Here is a 23465-nt window from a genome sequence, read left to right as displayed (position 1 = left end):
ACAAACATTCATATCTTTTTACTTAAACATCGTACAGACCTCATATCGAAACTATATACGGATTGAATTTTTTGCCCAGAAATGTATAAATCAAAAGAACGAAGATCCCTAAAAGGTGTAAATATTTCAAAAGTCTGGGCAGCCGAGGCAGGACAAGACAAAAACATCTGAACTTAATACAAACTTTCGTATGAACACGTTGTGAGTATGTAAAGATGTGTGGCAACATAAACAAATTGAAATGCACCTACTTAGATTTGAATATTATATGGAGTTTTAATTATAAACAATCTATGTCAATTCAAATTTTATTTTCTAATTACTGTTTAGGACAATTTGGAAACAACATTGCCGTCTTTTTGTTGTAAAAAATCCGTTTGAGTCATTTTCTAAAATAGACATAAAATTGCATTTCTGAGATTTTTGAGGTTCGTGTTATTTTTTCTTTAGTTTTCTATGTTGTGTTTTGGTACATGAACTATTGTTTGCCTGTTTGTCCTTTTCATTTTTAGCCATGGCGTTGTCAGTTTATTGTCGATTTATGAGTTTGACTGTCCCTCTGGTATCTTTCGTCCCTCTTTTTTTAATGCATTTTCAATTTTCGTATGAATGCCACATTCTTTTAAAACCAGCAAATAAAGTCGTGGTGAATCCTTCTAAGTACTTATTTTTTTTTAAAACACCAAATTCCCACAGTTGGTCGTACTTTGCATTAATTTTGACTTTATACCATAATTCTTTCAACCCACATGGAATCGAATATTCAAGAGTATAAATAATATTTTAAAAATTGTGTCTCTTTGATAAAGCTCATTTGGGCGTTGTATACATGTATGCATTATCGTCAGTATCAATTTAAAAACAACACTGCAGTGTTTTGAAACAAAATGCATAGAAGAATATTGTATATTAAAACGAAAAAAAAACTGGACAAAAATAAAATGAACAGCTTGAAGTGCGTCTGTCTGTTTTATTTTTAGATTTAAGTTTATTGAACTCTATTTTATAATTGCCGTTTCCAGATCTTTTCAGACATTCCTAGTTGGTAATATGTTCCAAAGAATATAAAAAAAAGTTTTTGAACCTCAAAAATAAAATTGGGATGAACTTCTTCTCAGCAATTAATTATTTTTATAACTCTTAAATCTATACTTGGCATCTTAACTTAACTATTAAAAGATAGAACCCATTATTCATCCTCTTAGAATATTTAACTCAGTAGATGAAGTTTAAGTTCCCAATTAACTCATCCTTTTGAAGAAACTATAAAAAGGGTATTTCTATTTTACTAAATATGTTAACAAATGAAACTAGACACCATGACTTAGAATATAAATGAACAAAAAACTAAATATCTGTTACATTAAAGTCATTTGTTAGAGCAATACATTATTAACGATATTCTTATGAACAAATGCAAAACAGGACATATTTTCGGGCCAATTCAATTCTGTTAAACAGAGTTTATAACTTAGCGTCTCCAAGAATTGTTATTTTTTATCAGAATATTTGTCTTGTTTCTTTTCTGTAAATAAAGAAGGCATTTCGTATTATTGCCAATTTGAGTATTTTTTTTTTATGAATTTATCATTTGATCACATATTGTAATAATTACAAGAATGTGTTGAGACTACACAATAAAGTTTGAATAAACATCTACAAAGTAATGCATTATTTTCATCTCAACCAAAATTTGAAATTTTCATATTATAAATAAATCAGATCATTTAGCACTTTTTAGTGTTGAATTATGTCTAAAAACGAAACAAAATGTAACGAAAAATTATAAACTTCTCACATAATATTTATTTTATTGCGTAAAATGTACGTTCATCTTTTTTCTTTTATAATATATAAATAAGTTTTGGTGAAAATAGTTCATATAAAGTTAATATATCTCCAAGAATTACTGTTTTTGTTCGTCTCGTTCATTTCTGTTGATAAAAAAGTGGCTTTGTATACTCGCCAAATTGAGTACTTTTTATGTATTTATAATTTATCCCATATTGCAATAAATGCAAGATTGTTTTGACTCAAAATAAAAATGAAGTAAATTCCGGCGAAGAAATATATTATTTTTATCTAAAATCGATTTTACATATATCCCTATTGGTCAATCAATTTTTCACAAATTAAGTTAAGAGGAGGGTGTGGGGGTCAGTGAAAAAACTATGTCAATTAAGTTTTTTATCCTTCATTGAACTTTTGATGTCGTCCCTTACCTTAAAAAGGAATGAAAATATCTTACCCTTTTCATATTATGCATAGATCAGTCCCTGTAGCACTTTTTAGTGTTGAATTATGTGAAAAAACGAACGAAATTGTTCAGAAAAATAATAAATTTTTCATATAATGTTGGTTTAGTTAGGTTCGTCCGGCTGGGTTTCTTTTGACAAAATTTACTGTACTCGATACAAATTGCCACTTATAGAATTTGTCAGACATTCCAAATTGGTAATATTTTCAGAAGAATGCAAAATGTGTAAGAACTTCGAAAATGAAGACGGGTTGAACTCCTTCTCAGCAATTAATTATTTTCATTACCAGTTACACATGACTGAAGTGCAAGTCTCTGTAAGAATCTGGCAATTTTGAAAAATTTCAAAACGCGAGCGAGTAAAAACTCCAACGACCTAATCATTCTAATTTGAATAATCAATTAATGTCAGCTTGGTGAGATTTTGGATGTCATGTTTTCTCCATTTTTTTTATTCTTAGGCAGATTGGCACTCTCACAATCTTAAATCTTTTCTTTGCATACATTATATTTTTTTATCAGAATTATTTCAAAGATAGAAAACGTGATTTCTTTCTCCTACACTAGATCTCTTTTTTGTTAAAAATAACTAAATATCTGTAAAATCAAGGTCATTTTGTAGAGAATAACAATATTAACGATGTGTTTGTGAACAAGTATTGCAAAAATTAGACATCTTTGATTCAAAGAAGTACGATAATTGCAAAAAAAAGTACTTATTTTAACTTGAAAAACATCTCCAAGAATTTTTTTTTTTAGTTTAGTTAGGTTCGTCTGGCTGGGTTTCTTTTAACAAAATTTACTGTACTCGATACAAATTGCCACTTATAGAATTTTTCAGACATTCCCAATTGGTAATATTGTCAGGTAAAGTTAAGACTGATTCATTTTTTGTTAATAACAAAGTTGTTAATATACATAATTGAGTATTTATAATTTGATTTATTGTTGCAATAACCTAAACATAAAGTAGGAGTAGAGTCCTTCGAAGCAAACACTTATTCTTATCGCCACTGAATTTTGAAACTTTCTTTTAAGTTGCATATACTCTAATTTTTTTAACATAAATTTTCTTTAATATAAAAGGTGGAAAATCCAATTCTCAAAGAATACATAATTCAGTACAAGTAACACTTTTTAGTGTTAAATAATTTCTAAGATACTCTTCCTTATAAGAAAATTATCAAGAGGGACATACAATTTCTGTTGGTGTTAAAACAAATGAAACCGGACACTGCAACAGAGAAAAATATAAATAAAGTAACTTCTTTCAAATAAATCTATTGATAATATATAAAAATACATCATTTACTGACAACAGAAACTTAAGATTTCCTTTTGGTTTCAAATTTTATTCTTGATGGAATAATTAACTTATAGTAGTATGTTATATACATATATACATTCTTTGATCAGCAATCTGGCGATACCTGTAACTTGGCGCTACCTGTAACTTGGCACAAGGTCATGTTTTTCTCTGGCTGTTTATGACGTCTTTACAATAAATTCATTGGATGTTGGATATGTACGGATTGATTGTTTAGTCTTAAATGCATGATTTTTTTTATTAGTTGATAGAGGCTTTGAACTAGCTGTCAGATAACTGCGAGTACTCTCAGATATGTTCCTAGAGTCTTTTTGTTGTCGGGATGTACAAGTACCTGGCCACTTCAACTTCTACTTTTGTCCATCTGATGAGTTAAGCCTTTTTCAACTGATTTTTATAGTTCGTTCTTATGTTGTACTGTTATACATTTGTCCCAGGTAAGGGGAGGGATGGGATCCCGCTAACATGTTTAACCCCGCTACATAATTTATGTATGTGCCTGTCCAAAGTCAGGAGCCTGTAATTTAGTGTTGTGTTTCATACTAGTATTTGGTTTTCGTTTATATTTTTTTATACATAAATAAGGCCATGTCGTTAGTTTTCTCGTTTGAATTGTTTTACATTGTCATATTGGGGCCTTTTATAGCTGACTATGCGGTTTGGGCTTTGCTCATTGTTGAAGGCCGTACGGTGACCTATAATTGTTAATGTCTGTGTCATATTGGTCTCTTGTGGACAGTTGTCTCATTGGAAATCATACCACATCTTCTTTTATATATACACCATACAACAACTAAGCAAGTAAATACGAAATTTGAGTTGGAATTTTATAACCTTAAACCTTAGTAAACATTAAATATTGAAAATAGTATCAGGTTGAATATTTTATTTTTGTGCAAATGACATGATTCATTGCGCAAATTAAAGATTCAATTGGCACAGAAGCAAGGTACCGTTTATATATTATACGATAGACAAATTAAGGTACATAGCAGTCAACTGTTTATTTTTTTTTTTGTTTTGTTGTCGATTTCAGGAATACATGCACAGTTCCTTTTAAAATCAAATGCCTGTTGGCCTTAGTTCATATTAGAAATTTAATTTCGATACAATATGCTTTGTATTTTCAATGACGGTTAGATGTTGGTGTATATTGTATATTAAATTAGATTGACCAACTGCATTGATGTTTATAAAATAATGCAAAGGATGGTCGGCAATCTCTTCCAGCTATTTCAATGGCTAATTGTTTCATCTTGGAGTAAAAGAAAAAAAATTGCAACATTTATTAGAACTGCACCTATATTTTGTTTGTTTAAAGTGATTTTCCTTTAAATTCATACTTCTACCGGATAAGTACTTTTCGTCACCATTTTTAGTTTCGTTTGAAGTCTTCAGCGAATTGTAACCAATCCGATAGATTAAAAGTAAGGATAAAATCATCATAGATACCAGAATTAAAACTGTATATTTGCGCTAAACGCATGTTTCGTCTTCAAAATACTCATCAGTAACGCTCGAAAAAAATGTAAAAAAGGCCAAATGAAATACGACGTTAAAGCGCATTGAGGACCTAACATTTGCCAAATACAACTAAGGTGATCTATTCCTGAAGTAGAAAAGCTTCAGTATTTCAAAAATTGAAAGTTTTGTAAAAGTGAATTTATAAAGACTTTATAAACAATATAGGGGAAAGAATTCTGCAACAAAATATAAGTATCAAGACGTAAGACTATAATTGTTATAAAAGAGGGACGAAAGATAACAGAGGAACACTCAAACTTAAAGGCTGAAATACATTGACAACGCCAAAGCTAAAAATTAAAAAAAAAACAGCGCAATTATAATATACAAGACAAGTATAAGTAACCTCATCATAGATACCAGGATTGAATTTTGTAGTTATACCAGACGCGTGTTATGTCTACAAAGGAATCATCAGTGACGATCGAATCATAAAAAAATAAAAAGGCCAAAAAAAGTACAAAGTTGAAGATCATTTAGAACAAAAGGTCCTAAAACTTTTGCCAAATACAGCTAAGGTAATCTATTCCTGAGGTAACAAAGCCTGTATTTTAAAAATTCAAAAGTTTGTAAACAGTAAATTTATAGATATGATCATATCAATGATAATTAAAGTAAGCTGAGAAGTGCAGACTACTAGGTTGGTGATACCCTCGGGGAATTAAAACTCCACCAACAGTGTCATCGCCCCAGTGGTTGTAAATAAAATCATCATAGAGACCAGGATTACATTTTGTTTTTACGCTAGACGCACGTTTCGTCTACAAAGTACTTACCAATGACGCTCGAATCCTAAAAGTTAAATAAGCCAAATTAAGTACGAAGTTGAAGAACATTTAGGACCAAAATTCCTAAAAGTTTTGACAAAAACAGTTAAGGTAAACTATTCCTGAGGTAGAAAAGCGTTAGTATTTCAAAATTTCAAAAGTTGTGTACACAGTTAATTTATAAAAAAAATATGACCATATTAATGATAATTCATATCAGCACATAAGTGCTGGCTGCTGGGCTGGTGATACCCTCGGGGAATTGAAGCTCCTCTGAGAATTGAAACATTTATAGTCATTCATACGTGTATATAGTTTATTGTCGATATTCACCCCATATGTATCTAGTGTTAAATTAGGTATTTAGTTGACACACTTTCTTGGAATTCCTAATTATTGGGAAAAAAGTTATACACAGAAGTAGTATACTTAAAACAACAATGTTATTTTTAAATTACCTGTGTATATTATGAAAACTGTTTTTTTTCAATAGTGATTATTTTCTAAGGGTTATTAAGTGTTTCGCGGTGGTCTCTTGCCATGACTTTGTTTGACCTTGTATAAAATTGAGAATGGAAATGGGGAATGTGCCAAAGAGACAACAACCCGACCATAAATCAGACAACAGCCGAAGGTCACCAACAGGTCTTCAATGCAACGAGAAATTCCTGCACCCGGAGGCGTCCTTCAGCTGGCCCCTAAACTAATATATACTATAAAAAAGAAGATGTGGTATGATTGCCAATGAGACAACTATCCACAAAAGACCAAAATGACACAGACATTAACAACTATAGGTCACCGTACGGCCTTCAACAATGAACAAAGTCCATACCGCATAGTCAGCTATAAAAGGCCCTGATAATACAATGTAAAACAATTCAAACGAGAAAACTTACGGCCATATTTATGTAAAAAAATGAACTAAAAACAAATATGTAACACATAAACAAACGAAAACCACTGAATTACAGGCTCCTGACTTGGGACAGGCACATACATAAATAATGTGGCGGGGTTAAACATGTTAGCGGGATCCCACCCCTTCCCTAACCTGGGACAGTGGTATAACAGTACAACATAAGAACGAACTATAAAAATCAGTTGAAAAAGGCTTAACTCATCAGATGGACAAAAATACAAGTGGACGTGGCCCGGTACTTATACATCACGACACAAAAAGACACAATGAACAGATCTGAGAGTACTCGCAGTTATCTAACAGTAGTTCAAAGCCACTAACAACGAATAAAAAAAATCATGCAACTAAGACTAAACTATCAATCCGTACACATCCAAAATCCAATGAATTTAGTGTAAAGACGTCATAAACAGCCAGAGAAAAATATGACATTGTGCAATGCCAAGTTACAGGTATCGACAGATTGTAGATCGATGAATATGTATATACATATAACATACTAGGAATATTTAGTTAGTTTTTAATTTATTATTATTATTAATCTAAATTTCCTGGCACGGTTAACAACATTTCCGTAAAAATGAGGATGTGCTATCCCGTTTGAAATAAGTTTTCTACAGGTACAACCAAACTTCAAAACCAAATCGTTATATTTATGGAAAAATTTAGTAAAGGTTTTAAGTAATTTATGGTAACGATATCCCTGGTTTGATAATTTACCAGTAATACATAGGTTGCGTTCGTTAAAATAAAAAACGTCACAACAGACACGGGCATAGCGAACAAGTTGTGAAATATAAACACCGTAAGATGGTGCCAAAGAAACGTCACCATCTAAAAATGGAAAATTAACAATAGGGAACGAAAAATCGTCTCTTTTGTCGTAAATTTTAGTGTGGAGTTTCCCGTTTAAAACCGAAATATCTAAATCCAGGAAAGGACAGTTATTACCGAATAAATTTGATTTATTTAAAGTAAGTTTCTTGGGGTAGATTTCCGCAGTATATTGAGAAAATTCTTGATTATTTAACGAAAATATATCATCAAGATAACGGTAAGTGTTGTTGAATTTATCAATTAAATGCAATTTAGACGGGTCTTTACTGAGTTTAGTCATGATAGTTCAATGATAATGAACGCCATACTAAACTCTAAATTGTACACAAGAAACTAAAAGTTTAAATAAAACAAGACTAACAAAGGCCAGAGGCTCTTGACTTGGGACAGGCGCAAAAATGCGGCGGAGTTAAACATGTTTGTGAGATCTCAACCTTCCCCCTATACCTCTAGCCAATGCAGAAAAGTAAACGAGTAACAATACGTACATTATAATTTAGTTCAAGAGAAGTCCGAGTCTGATGTCAGAAGATGTAACCAAAGAAAATAAACAAAATGACAATAATACATAAATAACATCAGACTACTAGCAGTTAACTGACATGCCAGCTCAAGACTTCAATTAAACTGATTGAAAAATTATGTCTTCATCATATGAATATCAGGCACAATCCTCCCCGTGAGGGGTTTAGTATCATACCATCATAACATATATGAGAAGAACATAACCCGTGTCATGCCAACAACTGGTTTATTAATAATAAATGTGTTTAGTTCCGATGCAAAGACCTTATAAGTGAAACAATATTAACGCCAAAATATGCAATCTTTAATGACCTGACAACAGTATCGTAACTATATCCCTTCTTAATAAGTCTATTTAAAGGTTTTGCTAGCTTCTGAGGTGAATATTGACATTTTTGTGCTTTATAAAGAATATTTCCATAAAATATTGGATGTGAAATACCTGAACGTATAAGAAGTCTGCATGTTGAGCCATATTTCCGAATGACGTCCATATACCGATGATAAAATTTAGTAAATGTTTTGACTAGTTTGTGATATCGAAAACCCTGGTGTAATAATTTTTCAGTAATACATAAATTTCTCTCGTTCAAATCTAAAACATTGTTACATACACGAGCAAATCGTACAAGTTGAGATATATAAACACTGTAAGATGGTGACAAGGGAACGTCACCATCTAAAAATAGATAATTAACGATAGGAAATGAGAAATCATCTCTTTTATCATAAATTTTAGTATAAGCTTTCCGTTAATGATATATATATGAAGATCGAGGAAAGGGCAGTGGTCATTGTTAGTATTAGCTTTATTTAAAGTAAGTTCAACAGGATAAATTTCATTAGTATACATACTCAAGTCGTCATTATTAAGAGCCCAAAATATCATCCAAATATCTAAAAGTATTATTAATTTTGTGTATCAGATGTTGTTTCGATGGGTCTTTGCTGATTTTTGTCATAAATTGTAACTCATAGCAATACAAAAACAGGTCCGCAATAAGTGGTGCACAGTTAGTCCCCATTGAAATTCTGATAACCTGACGATATACGGAATCTCCAAAGCGAACAAAAATGTTATCTAGTAAAAATTCAAGGGCAAATATAGTATCAAAGCATGTCCAATTGACATAGTTGTTTTGTTAATTGCTACTAAGAAATGACCTAAAAGAGTTTGAACATATATATTCACATTCTGACTATTTAAATGCCCAATCTAATTAGGTGTGTGATTTTTTTTCTTAATGAGAATATGAGGCAATGTGGTATATAGGGTAGAAAAATCTAAATTTTGAACAGATTCAAAATTACCAATATAAGCATGCAATTTATCAAGTACTTCCAACAAGTTTTTGACACTCCAAAAGTAATTAATTCCACTATATTTGAACAATTTATTATCAGGTTTTTGATTGTACCAAGTGTACTGGTAAGAAGAATAGATAATATAGTAGTGGAACAATGGCTTGAGGACGAAATAAATCTATATGTGTAAGGTGTTTTGTGTAGTTTTGGAAGCCAATACATAGTTGGGACTTTCATTGTTTTTGGTTCTGCTTGTAAAGCGGTAGCTAAAAGTTTGTATTTGTTACAGATGTCGTTTTCTGAAAATGGAGTCTTTGCTTTTTGGCCTTGAATGTTTGTCCCTAATATTTTATTAACAATGTACTTGCATTCAGGTATCGCAGATCTAATTTATTCGTTCATAGCGGGTTAATTTACGTTTTTTGATTGAGTTACAATTGATATTTTTTTGTGTGTTTTTCTATTTTGTGATGTTCTATCATTATTTCAGAAAAAAAGGAGAAGGTTAGGTACAATTAAAACGTTTAATCTCGCTGCAAATGTTTGCACCTATCCTAAGTCAGGTATCAGATGTACAGTATTTGTCGTTAGTTTATGTAATTTATACGTGTTTCTCGTTTCTCGTTTTTTATATAGATTAGATCGCTGGTTTTCTTATATCGATATATATTATCACATTGATTTTCGAGTATCGCCAAACATAGCATAACATAAATACGAAATTCGAAAGAAACTTAAAAACGGAAAGTCTTTAACAAAATGGCGAAATCAAAAGCTGCAACATTTATAACGAATAGACAAAAATGTCAATTTCCTGATTTAGATCATGTATTTCCTACGTAGAAAATGGAGGATTCCACTTTGCTTTATAACTAGCTTATATGCTGTTTATTCAAGAAATGAACAAGCTATTTTAGACACGTTTTGCATCCAAATATGAATATTTAACAAAATTCTATATCTCGTAAATGGTCCATTTTATGAATGTATGACAAGTTAATAAGCTTTTCATAGCACTATTATATATAGTTTATGATTTAAACTTTAAAAATAGTTCCTCATAAAGAAGAGCTTTTTTTGCATTTATGTTACTGTACAAGTTTTGTAGATGCACACAATTTCATACAAATAATTACCCGCATACAAATTCGTGTCATATGTCAAAATCTTTATACCTGTGATACCTATTACAGATTGGCTGTTTCACAAATGACGAAACATATGTTAATATAGTTGTAACCACAATTACAATTAAATGTGATTAAGCTTACCAGACTTATCTCCGATTTTGCACTAACAAAAGTAACAGGACGGGTTCGTGTTGCTAAATTTTTTAGTTTTTTTTTTTATTCTTTTTTTGGAAGTACATCACTAATTCATAGTCCTATTGCTTTCTATGTAAAATTCCTCATTTCAAGCAGGCACACCTCTCTTGTTTTAAGTTCAAATAAAGTGGCAATCATTGCATTTCAAAGCAACACTTTATTGTGTCTTGTACTGAAAAAATCAACATACCTTTAATGGCATATATGAAAGAACTGGTTCCCTGAACTTCGGATGTACCAAAACAGGTATTTCAGATCTGACAAACAGACAAAATATACCCTCTTTTTTAAAATTTGGTGCCTTTTTTTTAATATTCAAAATCAAAAGTCCAAAAGTGTTCTACAATGATCACCAGTCCTTCAGTTTTCATTTGATACCAAAAATACCTAAATATTCTACATATTTTGAAAGTTGTACTCATGCGTAGGGACTATTTTGTGTTAAATATGTACTACTTTCTAGTATGTGCTTTCTGGCCGGGCCCGAATTAGTGGTGTTACACCTTTTGTGTATATCTTTGGTATTTTTCGCCTCTCGTTTACAAATAATAATCTTTCACCTTGCAATAGTTTTGATATAATTTACTTTGACCAAAGTAGATACAAATATCTTGTCTAAGTGAAGAATAAATTCTTTTTGTAAAAACATCACTTAATTGTAACAAACAATTCTCTGTAACAGTCATTATCAAGTTTAATGATTTTTGTAACATATTTATTACACAACAAACAATCGGCATTTCAATGGGGAAAACTGTGTCCCTCTTTTTTGCCGATTGTCCCTTTATAAATATGAGGCAGACTTCATACAAGAACTTCTTAAAAAAAGAGGAAAGAAGTTAGTGGTATCTATTTAGTTTATTTTCCGCTATATACCTGATGTTCTCTCACGAAATAGTTCAAAATATAATGCCCATGTTGAACTTATCTATTTCATCGAACTTGAGATAAAGGATACAATAGATACAGTGTATTGTGCCCAATATATTGACTTACATCTTGAATGTGACACAGAGGGCAGATTTTAGACGAATCATTATCGCAAAAGATGTCATTTTAGCTTCCCAACTGTAAATTTTGAATTGCTATGTATCAAAATTCCAACAACAGTTATATACATAGTATATATCTCCCAGTTTATACGATATACAAAGGTATAGGAAGATGTGAAGTCAGTTTGTATTACTATTTGTAAATTGAAAATTAATTGCAAACATTTAAAATCATCTCAACTACAATTGTCCGTAGGGGAAAACTTAGGACTTTTGCTCTTTGTAATGAAATTCCACTTGACAAGATTGACATGTCAATGGTCTTTTCTTAAAATTGGCAAGAACTCTGTTACGACTAGTTTAAATGTTTCAATGAAAAGATAACATTTCAAAGAGTTGCGTAATCATCGAAATAGACATTTATGGTCAAACTGTCTGTGCATGAAATATCATTTAAATTTCAGGGCAACTGTATTTGTATCAAATAACGCGTGTTTAGTCATCGGAAAGTATCTGAATGATGACCTATATTATGAACTTCAAACCAGTAGTTTTTTTTTTTAAAGAACAGAGCAAATGGTTCCCTTGAAAGATATGAGCCATTTTTCACCAACTTCAAATTGTGAACTAGTCATGTGACAAATTTCAAAACAATACACGTGTTCATCATAACAATAATAAATACATTTATTGGAGTCAATTTGTTTTTAGAGAAGTAACAAGAATGATGCTAGAGTAAGTAAGAAATAAACAATTTTTACGTTGTAATGTTATACTATTGTTTCAGAAAAAGGGAGAAAGTTTGGTACCATTAAAGCGTTTAATCCCGCTGCGAATGCCTGAACCTGTCCTAATTCAGGAATCTGATGTACAGTAGTTGTCGTTTGTTTATTTAATTTATACGTGTTTCTCGTTTTTTTTTTATATAGATTAGACCGTTTGTTTTCCCGTTTGAATGATTTAACACTAGTAATTTTGGGGACCTTTATAGCTTATTGTTCGATGTGAGCCAAGGCTCCGTGTTGAAGGCCGTACGTATAAGGGTTTACTTTTATAAATTGTTATTTGGATGGAGAGTTGTCTCATTGGCACTCACACCACATCTTTCTATATATATGAAATCATTCTTTTCAAAAATGTTAACACAACGTTTGTAAATACAACACATCAAATGCAAAAGAGTTAATATCTCGCAGAATTGCAAGTGCATTTGAAAGAAAATTAGGGACATCAATCGCAATATTCAAGGTCATCCTTTTCAAATCTGTTTGGGTTAACTATTAAATCACTTTATCGTTGTTATCCATATGTAGCATTTAAAACATAAAAAGCAAGAACATCCAGTTACTAAATGTTGTACTAAACCACCTGGGTACTATGAATTTACTAGAATTTAATAGTTTAAATTATACACATGGAATGTACCTCAAACAGCTCGCTTTATCGTGTTCATTTAGATAATATTTTCCTGTGTACTTTTAATTTCAAAATCGAATTTTATATTTTCACTTCAATCATGACTTCTAAACAAATTATGTAATGCAATGAGATTGCATTCATTTTTTTCTGCCACTAAAAGCATTTAAATAATAGAAAATTGACACTAAAACTGCTAAAAACAATTTACGATACCATTCCAAAATTCAAATTAGACTAAAATTCAAATAGATTCAAAATCAATTTCCTGCGATTGTTATAAAATAATTAAATGAGGATCTTATATAATGCATGTTCAAGTGAATATCTTTATAAATTAAGCATCAGAGCGAATTCAATAAGCTAATTGACGTATCTAAGTTGCTCTTACTGTATCATAAAATAACGACAACATTGGCATATCATATTTACCGAAAACAGAGAAAAAGAATAATAGCTAAATTAATGCATTTGATGTTTGAATTTCATAAGAAAAAGACAATATGAGCACTGTTCGTTGCTTGCTGTGTCTGTTTGCTCTGCATGTGCTGGATTCGTGTCATGGATTAAAACTCTTTTATATGTTGTTTTAGTCGTATTTGAGTACCGTATAAGTATCATCTTAAAAGTGAAATTCATAACAAAGTATACCATTTGATTACAAGCATACATGGGGGAGGGTTGGGATCCCGCTAACATGTTTAACCCCGCCAGATTATTTATGTATATGCCTGTCCCAAGTCAAGAGCCTGTAATTCAGTGGTTGTCGTTGTTTATGTGTTACATATTTTTTTTTCGTTCATTGTTTTTTTTACATAAATAAGGCCGTTAGTTTTCTCGTCTGAATGGTTTTACATTATCTTATCGGGGCCTTTTATAGCTCACTATGCGGTATGGGCTTTGCTCATTGTTGAAGGACGTACGGTGACCTATAGTTGTTAATGTCTGTGTCATTTTTGTCTTTTGTGGATAGTTTTCTCATTGGCAATCATACCACATCTTCTTTTTTATATGTACAACTGTACATGGTTCAATTGAATGATGTTACTTTGCTGATAATATAAACAGTATGCTTGTTTTTTTTTTAATCGTTTTCCAGTATTAACAAAATGATTTATTTTTTAAAATTGCAATTTATTTCAAATTAATACACATAGTTCTCTTTTTATTGTCGAAAACATTTTAGAATATTTTTCTTTATTTTTAAGCTTTTCTGGAACTGCTGGAATTCGCTTTGTTTGAATCAGTAATTAACTAATTTTCTTTTAAAGTTTTCCATCGCATTTGTAAAATTTACATTTAGAATTTAAAAGTTATCATTACTAGCTTTCATAAACAATATATATGAATTTATATATATTCCAAGGAATTACTGTAATATTTTTTCTGTCTATTCAAAATAACAGACACAATATGATGCACGCGTGCATATAACACGCTTCGCGGGTCATTCAGTGTGCACCACATTTTTGCTGATATTTCTTTTTCGAAAATTACCGGTAGCGAGACCTAGTTTGAAAATAGTTCTAGTCCATTTTAACTGACAAGTAGATATTTAAATGGATGAATGGGTTTAAAATGTTATCAAAATAAAGTATTATTTAGTTCATTCCAAACAAATGTATTAAATCATGTTATACCCAGTTTGAGAAAGGCATTCTTTATAGATTGAGATAATAATGTGTCATTTCTGTAGAAGCAAATGTGTCTATAAACGTATATATATATATTTACATTTGTTTGGTTAAAGAACACGCTTCGTTGGATAGGGGGCTTTGTTGAGTTTTGGTTTTGTTTTAACGCACATCCCAACTGAATACATCTTATCATTAATATATGTCTTCAAGAGAACAAGATTTAAGCACTTAAATTGACTTAACGATGAACATTTATACAGAACAACTATGAACATTTATACATAACAACTATAAAATTGAGCATGGAAATGGGGAATGTACCAAAGAGACAACAACCCGACCATAGAGCAGACAACAGCAGAAGGTCACCAACAGGTCTTCAATGCAACGAGAAATTTTCCCACCCGGAGGCGTCCTTCAACTGGCCCCTAAACAAATATATACTGGTTCGGTGATAATGAACACAATACTAAACTCCAAATTGTACACAAGAAACTAAAAGTTAAAATAATACAGGACTAACAAACGCCAGAGGCTCCTGATTTGGGACAGACGCAAAAATGCGGCGGGGTTAAACATGTTTGTGAGATCTCAGCCCTCCCCTATACCTCTAGACAATGCAGAAAAGTAAACGCATAACAATACGCACATTAAAATTCAGTTTAAGAGAAGTCCGAGTCTGATATCAGAAGATGTAACCAAAGAAATTAAACAAAATGACAATAATACATAAATAACATCAGACTACTAGCAGTTAACTGACATGCCAGCTCCGGACTTAAATTAACTGATTGAAAAATTATGTCTTCATCATATGAATATCAGGCACAATCCTCCCCGTGAGGGGTTTAGTATCATATCATCATAACATATATGAGAAGAACATAACCCGTGTCATGCCAACAACTGGTTTATTAATAATAAATGTGTTTAGTTATGAACATTTATACAGAACAACTATGAACATTTATATAGAACAACTATGAACATGTATACAGAACAACTATGAACATTTATATAAAACAACTATGAACATATATACAGAACAACTATGAACATTTATACAGAACAACTATGAATACTTATACAGGACAACTATGAACATTTATATAAAACAACTATGAACATATATACAGAACAACTATGAACATTTATATAGAACAACTATGAACATTTATACAGAACAACTATGAACATTTACACAGAACAACTATGAACATTTATACAGAACAACTATGAACATTTATACAGAACAACTATGAACATTTATACAGAACAACTATGAACATTTATATAGAACAACTATGAACATTTATATAGAACAACTATGAAGATTTATACAGAACAACTATGAACATTTAAACAGAACAACTGTGAACATTTATATAGAACAACTATGAACATTTATACAGAACAACTATGAACATTTATATAGAACAACTATGAACATTATACAGAACAACTATGAACATTTATACAGAACAACAATGAACATTTAAACAGAACAACTATGAACATTTATATAGAACAACTATGAACATTTATACAGAACAACTATGAACATTTATACAGAACAACTATGAACATTTCTATAGAACAACTATGAACATTTATACAGAACAACTATGAAGATTTATACAGAACAACTATGAACATTTAAACAGAACAACTATGAACATTTATACAGAACAACTATGAACATTTATACAGAACAACTATGAACATTTCTATAGAACAACTATGAACATTTATACAGAACAACTATGAAGATTTATACAGAACAACTATGAACATTTAAACAGAACAACTATGAACATTTATACAGAACAACTATGAACATTTATACAGAACAACTATGGACATTTCTATAGAACAACTATGAACGTTTATACAGAACAACTATGAACATTTATACAGAACAACTATGAAGATTTATACAGAACAATTATGAACATTTATATAGAACAACTATGAACATTTATATAGAACAACTATGAACATTTATATAGAACAGCTATGAACATTTATACAGAATAACTATGAACATTTATACAGAACAACTATGAACATTTATACAGAACAACTATGAACATTTATACAGAACAACTATGAACATTTACACAGAACAACTATGAAAATTTATATAGAACAACTATGATATTCTGTAAAATCAAATGCATTAAAACTGACAAATTCAAACGGAAGACTCTAGCAGTTAACAGATCTAAAAGGAAAATAAAAGTTATATTTTTGACTTGTAATAGACAAATTCCGACTATAATGGTGGGTAAATCCTGGTTTTCTAGCTAACAAAGTCTCTTTTTATTTCTGTGTCAGTTTATGAATTTGTTATTGTGATGCAATTGGATAAGCAACCCCAGCAGACATACTTAAGCTATGACACAATGACTGGGATCAGGAAGCCATAACTGTGAAAACATACTATACAACAGACAAACTCATTTAAAAATCATACAGATACATGTGACGAATACGACACCAAAAATGGTAAAGTACATGTACATACAAATACCTCTGTTAAAATTTTACGCCACTTAACTAGTGTCTGAATGTCAAAATGAACAAATAAATTAGGTGGTTACTTTTTTTTCGTTTCAATTATTTTTTATTTGTCATTTGGGGGCCTTTTATAGCATACTATGTGGTATGGACTTTGTTCATTCTTGAGGGCCATATGGTGACCTATAGTTATAATTTCAATGTTATTTGGTATATTGTGGAGAGTTGTCTCATTGGCAATCAAATTCCTTCTTTTTTTTTAATATATATGGTTGAAAAAAAAACAATAATTCTGAATTTATTCAAATGACATTTTAATTCCATCTAATTGCAGAGTTATGACCATTTCATGTGCTCGGTATTAACAAGTCATACATACAATAAAAAGGAAAAGTGGTGTCAAAGTTATTGACAGCACATGTCGTCTTATTATTTCTTTCAACATTTAAAACCATGCATGAAAAAATAGAAGGGAAATATAGTATGATTTCAATACGACAAATAGACATGATTATACGCTTTTGGCGTTTTGTTTGATATTACTTTGAAAATATATGAAACAGAGCTATGACTAATTCCACGTTTGATCTTAAGCGTGCATGGTGATAGTTACTCTTGAACACGTGACTGATAATGTAAAGTTCTTTGGAAATTGACTGTCTCTTTAGGCACGGGAATATGTAACGTTATTATTTAATTGATCACGATTCCAAACTATAAAACCCAGATGACGCATTTTGTTTTTATTTGAGTGTCTTAAATGCCACTTCTGTGTTATAACAAATGATTTAGATATGATTTTATTGATATGCAAGTAGTCCATTCAAAATTGAATTGAAAAAAGTCACGCTTTCAACTGACTTTTTGTAATAAACCTGAAATAACATGTTCGTGTAGTTTCCGTTTATTGATAAGTTTGTTCTAAAATTATGTTTTTATCAAATGTATATGCTTTTGCCATTTTGTTTGATGTCACATTGAAAATATATGAAACTCAACTATGACTAGTTTCACGTTTGATTTTAAACGTTCATGGTGACAGTTATTCCTGAAACACGTGTTATGCGCACTTTAACAAAAACTGTCTATCTTTTAAAAAAATTACATATAGCCACCATTAAAGTAATAGGAGTCTATAGGGAAATGCTCAGCTACATATATTTGGGTCAAACTGTGTATACTTATTTCATTTTGAAAAGCGCACCATAATGTTACCTTAATGAAACAAGACTGTCGATACACTTATTTCATATTGTACAAATGAGAAACGGAAAATCCGTGGACAACAAAACGTCTAATTACAAATGAATCCTGAATTGTGAAATTAGTCATTTGTTTGCTAATCTTAATAGATAAGTATAAGGAACAATGCAATTCTAGTGTGAAATATTTTCCGACCAGACGATAGTTAATAATCTCTTATATTTTTATATTTTTACATAATCCATTCGATTGACAAAATATGATGGCATTTCATAATTTTCATTAGACTTATGTCCTATTTGATTACTCCAGGCTCACCATATCCTGATTTTATGCTGACTTTTTTTTTTTTTTTGGTGCTGCCAAGATTGTTTTTCATTTTAATGTTCATGGTTTCTTAATATCTTTTTTATGATCGGTTCTAACGAGGAAGTTGTGCATTGTAAATAACATTTTTTTTTTTTTACCAAATGATGCGGGTTGACAATTTACATTTACGTATGCAATTTCCTAAACAACATTAAAATATGATTGATTTTAAATTGAAGTGATAATCCCACATATTTTTTTTTTATTCATGTATGTACGTCTCAAATGATATGTTTCATCAATCTTTCAATCGGTCTATTTTAGGTCTGAAGTTGTCGTTTCAATGCCTACCAGTAGTCATGTGTTAATATAAAAATGACTTTTTGTAATAAACCTGAAATAACATGTTCGTGTAGTTTCCGTTTATTGATAAGTTTGTTCTAAAATTATGTTTTCATCAAATGTATATGCTTTTGCCATTTTGTTTGATGTCACATTGAAAATATATGAAACTCAACTATGACTAGTTTCACGTTTGATTTTAAACGTTCATGGTGACAGTTATTCCTGAAACACGTGTTATGCGCACTTTAACAAAAACTGTCTATCTTTTAAAAAAATTACATATAGCCACCATTAAAGTAATAGGAGTCTATAGGGAAATGCTCAGCTACATATATTTGGGTCAAACTGTGTATACTTATTTCATTTTGAAAAGCGCACCATAATGTTACCTTAATGAAACAAGACTGTCGATACACTTATTTCATATTGTACAAATGAGAAACAGAAAATCCGTGGACAACAAAACGTCTAATTACAAATGAATCCTGAATTGTGAAATTAGTCATTTGTTTGCTAATCTTAATAGATAAGTATAAGGAACAATGCAATTCTAGTGTGAAATATTTTCCGACCAGACGATAGTTAATAATCTCTTATATTTTTATATTTTTACATAATCCATTCGATTGACAAAATATGATGGCATTTCATAATTTTCATTAGACTTATGTCCTATTTGATTACTCCAGGCTCACCATATCCTGATTTTATGCTGACTTTTTTTTTTTTTTTTTGGTGCTGCCAAGATTGTTTTTCATTTTAATGTTCATGGTTTCTTAATATCTTTTTTATGATCGGTTCTAACGAGGAAGTTGTGCATTGTAAATAACATTTTTTTTTTTTACCAAATGATGCGGGTTGACAATTTACATTTACGTATGCAATTTCCTAAACAACATTAAAATATGATTGATTTTAAATTGAAGTGATAATCCCACATATTTTTTTTTTATTCATGTATGTACGTCTCAAATGATATGTTTCATCAATCTTTCAATCGGTCTATTTTAGGTCTGAAGTTGTCGTTTCAATGCCTACCAGTAGTCATGTGTTAATATAAAAAAGAAGATGTGGTATGATTCAAATGAGACAACTGTCCACAAGAGACCAAAATGACACAGACAGTAACAAATATAGGTCACCGTACGGCCTTCAACAATGAGCAAAGCCCATACCGCATAATCAGCTATACAAGGCCCCGATGAAACAATGTAAAACAATTCCAACGAGAAAACTAACGGCCTTATTTATATTAAAAAAAAAATGAACGAAAAACAAATGTATGTATCAATCTCATTGTGCTTATTATCTTTTAAATTGAGTTTTACTGTACGTTTTGCTGTGTGTTTTGTCTTCAATTTTGGCTAACGGTATAGCTAAAGGATTGTTGTCTTGAAAAACATGTTTAACCCTGCCGCATTGTTGTGATCAACCAACGTCAGAATCCTCTATAACCTTCATTACTTTTGTATTGTTTTTAATTTTAGTTCAATTATATGTTACAACGTCATAGCTAGAAATGAAAAAGACAAATAATGGTACACTAAATGCAACATAGAAAACTAAGGACTAAGTAAAACGAATATATAAGCAATATACGTCACCGTAAAAAAACGACTTATATAAATAAGCAATACAAATAGGTAAAAAACGTTTATTTCTAACAAAGTGAATCAAAAGCATAGAGTCTCTTCAAATTGAAAAATACATTTGATGGGTGATAAGTTCAGCATGTGTACAAATAATGTGCCCCTCATTCGACCAAATTTAATTGTACGGAGTTTGTTTTAATCCATTTTTTTAGAATATGGATTCAAAATTAACCTGTAATCAAAAACCAATATTGACAGCATCAGTTAGGCCTAATGCATATTAATAAAATACGGGACTCAAATATTTGAGAATTAAACACAACAATTTTGAAGATTTTTTTTTAGCAATTGCTCTTGCTAACTTATCGTTACTCAAATAACCATAAATTGAAAATGGAAATGGGGAATGTGTCAAAGAGACAACAACCCGACCATAGAGCAGACAAAAACCGAAGGTCACTAATGGGTCTATCCTTCATTACTTTTGTATTGTTTTTAATTTTAGTTCAATTATATGTTTTGGAATTTCTAATAACCTCAATTTTCACTAAACTAGAAAAAAACTTTTCTTTAGAAGCATGTTACTGGAGTCAGTTGACATGTGCAGAATATTCTCGTTGTGTTGCAGACCAATTGATTGTCTTCTGCTCTTATGAATGGGTTGTTAATTTTTCTTCACATTTTTCATTTTCATTCTCAACATTTATTGTAATGTTACCAATAATTTTCTTATTTAAAAGATAGAAAAACACTACCGAAATCTCGCAAATTTTGAAAAAAAATCTAATTATTTTCTTTAAATTTGGAAATGTTAGTCATTATCAAAAATATAATTTCATATCTCTGTGGCATCAGGGTCTAATTTTTATGTGTTCCCATGAGTTTCTCCCATATTGCTTTATATCACACACGATTTAGATAGTTGCAGGTTGAAAACTGCAAATAAGGAAAACATAATAAAATGTCAGAACATCAAACACATGTCAAATATGTGCATATTTTAAAACTCAATCTGCTGTAGCTGCAGTTTTCTTTATGTATTTCTTGAAATAAACATGATAAAACATGCAAAACATGTTTCAAAGATTTGTTTTGTTTTGATTTTTGTTTTTGCTTTCGTATTTATTTTGTTTAGTGTGTGTTTAAGTAAGTTGACTTAATTCAAATTTGAAATACGCCTTATGTAAATCAAAGTGTTCCTGTGAAAACATTTGTAATTTATGTGTACCACATGCCATTCAGATTCAAATCAGCTGTCCATGATGGTCTTTAATAATAAAGTTATAAGTTGTACAAAAAATAACAGCAACAGAAAAATGGGTTATTTATAGAAACACAGATGTCATACATTGTAAACCTAGTTATACATCGCTGTACTAATACCATTTGATTTTCAATAAAAAAAAATCATCATAACAAAATGATTTCTGTTCTTAGATAAGAATTTTGAATTTTAAGCATCATCGAATTGACATCTGATTTAATAAAATTTATACTGTAAATGTTATTTAGGATGTTCGCTACTCTGTTAAAAAATAACAAGCTTTTTAAAAGACTAGTAGGAATTGATATTATATAGATAAATAAACTCGTTTCTTGGATTCAAGCCATCGAAAATTTGGCGGGAAATATTTCTCTCTAGATTTTTCATATTTTTAACATTGTTTTAAAAATGATGAAAAAATAAGAATTTTATAAAATTTTGAAACATGGCTTTTAAAACTCTATGTTATAAAATTATGAAAAGAAATGTAGAGGTAAGTGGGCAAAATGTTTTAATGACAATATATGGATAAAATCAGAGGATTCCAAAATCCTGGCAAAAACTTCAAAAATGGAGGAGCAAACATCCTCAAGGGATGATTGTTTATGTAAACTGACTAACACATTGAAGTTACATAACAAAACGATAAAAGATACTAGGACATCAATACCACAGGACCAAATTGCTTCGACTAAACTATTTACTCTAATTTTGTTTGAAATATTATAAATTTTCTTAGAAACAATCTATATTGTCTGGATGTCATTTGTCATTATTCCCAGTTGTTTATAGTGTTGACTCTACCTCAAGATCATAAAGAGGGGGGAGGGGTGAAACATAACAGAGGGACAGTCAAATTCATAAATCGAAAATAAACTGACAAAGTCATGACTAAAATGAAAATAACATTGCGCCTGTCCCAAGTCAGGAGCCTCTTGCCTTTGTTAGTTTTGTATTATTTTTAGCTTTAGTTTCTTGTGTATAATTTGGAGTTAGTATGGCGTTCATTATCACTGAACTAGTATATATATTTATTTAGGGGCAATCTGAAGGACGCCTCCGGTTGTGGGAATTTCTCGCTGCATTGAAGACCTATTGGTGACCTTCGGTTGTTGTCTGCTCTATGGTCGGGTTGCTGTCTCTTTGACACATTCCCCATTTCCATACTCAATTTTAAATAATAGAAAACAAGATACAACATAGAAAACTAAGGACTAAAGCAAAACGCATATATAAGAAATATACGTCTCCAACAAAAAGCCGACTTATATAAATAAGCAATACAAATAAGTAAAAGCCGTTTATGTCTAACAAATTGAATTAAAAGAATAGAATCTGTACAAATTGAAAAATACATTAGACGGATGATCAGTTCAGCATATGTACAAAAATTACAGC

General features: G+C 30.6%; 1 protein-coding gene across 1 annotated transcript in view; it reads right to left on the bottom strand.

Annotated features, from left to right (window-relative positions):
• Positions 1-2156: 2156 nt before the first annotated feature.
• Positions 2157-23465, bottom strand: part of LOC143055597 (uncharacterized) — a 445604-nt gene continuing 424295 nt past the window's right edge. Inside the window, exon 3 of the transcript XR_012972099.1 lies at positions 2157-2222. The gene's annotated coding sequence lies outside the window, so the exon portion shown is untranslated. The remainder of the gene's footprint in view (positions 2223-23465) is intronic.

This window comes from Mytilus galloprovincialis, chromosome 12 (genome assembly GCF_965363235.1).
Source record: "Mytilus galloprovincialis chromosome 12, xbMytGall1.hap1.1, whole genome shotgun sequence".
Classification (NCBI taxonomy): Eukaryota; Metazoa; Mollusca; class Bivalvia; order Mytilida; family Mytilidae; genus Mytilus; species Mytilus galloprovincialis.
Note: the sequence above shows the minus strand (reverse complement) of the source record. Positions and strands in the feature narration are given on the sequence as shown.